Here is a 2339-nt window from a genome sequence, read left to right on the forward strand (position 1 = left end):
AACCACAAAAGGAATTGTTGAGCTCTTCACGAACCCCTCTGTAGTAAGAAAGTACAAAACGGGCTTTTTTGCAATCATTCAGATGGCTGTTGGGGACCTTTTGTGTCATGTTGAAAACATAAGTTATGCAATCATGACGGGGAGCACGAGTGATGCAATCGTAACGGGGAGCACGAGTTATGCAATCATGACGGGGAGCATGAGTTGTGCAATAATGACGGGGAGCACGAGTTGTGCAATCATGACGAGAAGCACGAGTTATGAAATCATGACGGGGAGCATGAGTTGTGCAATAATGACGGGGAGCACGAGTTGTGCAATCATGACGAGAAGCACGAGTTATGCAATCATGACGGGAAGCACGAGTTATGCAATCATGACGGGGAGCACGAGTTGTGCAATCATGACGGGAAGCACGAATTGTGCAATCATGACGGGGAGCATGAGTTGTGCAATAATGACGGGGAGCACGAGTTGTGCTATCATGACGGGGAGAACGAGTTGTGCAGTCATGACGGGGAGCAGGAGTTATACAATCATGACGGGGAGCACGAGTTATGCAATCATGACGAGGAAAACGAGTTGTGCAATCATGACGCGGAGCACGAGTTATGCAATCACGACGGGGAGCACGAGTTGTATAATCATGACGGGGAAAACGAGTTGTGCAATCATGACGGTACGTAGCACGAGTTGTGCAATCATGACGGGGAGCACGAGTTATACAATCATGACGGGGAGCACGAGTTGGGAATCATGACGGGGAGCACGAGTTATACAATCATGACGGGGAGCACGAGTTATGCAATCATGACGGGGAAAACGAGTTATGCAATCATGACGGGGAGCACGAGTTGTGCAATCATGACGGGAAAAACGAGTTGTGCAATAATGACGGGGAGCACGAGTTATGCAATCATGACGAGGAAAACGAGTTGTGCAATCATGACGCGGAGCACGAGTTATGCAATCACGACGGGGAGCACGAGTTGTATAATCATGACGGGGAAAACGAGTTGTGCAATCATGACGGTACGTAGCACGAGTTGTGCAATCATGACGGGGAGCACGAGTTATACAATCATGACGGGGAGCACGAGTTATACAATCATGACGGGGAGCACGAGTTATACAATCATGACGGGGAAAACGAGTGATGCAATCATAACGGGGAAAACGAGTTGTGCAATAATGACGGGGAGCACGAGTTGTGCAATCATGACGGGGAGCACGAGTTATACAATCATGACGGGGAGCACGAGTTGGGAATCATGACGGGGAGCACGACTTATACAATCATGACGGAGAGCACGAGTTATGCAATCATGACGGGGAAAACGAGTTATGCAATCATGACGGGGAGCACGAGTTGTGCAATCATGACGGGAAAAACGAGTTGTGCAATAATGACGGGGAGCACGAGTTATGCAATCATGACGAGGAAAACGAGTTGTGCAATCATGACGCGGAGCACGAGTTATGCAATCACGACGGGGAGCACGAGTTGTATAATCATGACGGGGAAAACGAGTTGTGCAATCATGACGGTACGTAGCACGAGTTGTGCAATCATGACGGGGAGCACGAGTTATACAATCATGACGGGGAGCACGAGTTATACAATCATGACGGGGAGCACGAGTTATACAATCATGACGGGGAAAACGAGTGATGCAATCATGACGGGGAAAACGAGTTATGCAATCATGACGGGGAGCACGAGTTATGCAATCATGACGGGGAGCACGAGTTATGCAACTATGACGGGGAAAAGAGTTATACAATCATGACGAGGGGAAACGAGATATGCAATCATGACGGGTGAAACGAGCATTCAGTGGGCTCATTGCTTAGTATGTATAATACCTAATAGGAACTGATTTTGGGTTGCTTGGAACTAGAATATCAACAGATTAGGTTGGTAAAACACTTAATGGACTTGAAAAGTGATCCTTCAGGCTGAATGTGCTTGCACCTATATATGCAGTGGAATAATTCCATTGTTAAAAATGTGTTTATTTATAAGGTACATTGTATTAAGCATTTTTAAAAATCATTTTGTGTCAACCAAACATAGCGAAAGCAAAGATTAATCCACAATCAAAATTTGGGTCCCGAATCCCGACAGTCCTTGCATTTATAGCTCCCCGGCAAGTTGGGGCATCTGTGTCATTATGGGCCATCTCTCGTTAAACACTAAATATAGCTAGTTTCCATTATATCTACGAACGCCAACTGTGCTACAAGATTGTCCTCCGATTCAATTCGGTGATGTGTAGCCAAATATGTAAATAAAGCGTCCATAGATACGTTTAAGCCAATCAGTGCTGACCTAGCTA

Source organism: Mya arenaria, chromosome 15, assembly GCF_026914265.1.
Source record: "Mya arenaria isolate MELC-2E11 chromosome 15, ASM2691426v1".
NCBI lineage: Eukaryota > Metazoa > Mollusca > Bivalvia > Myida > Myidae > Mya > Mya arenaria.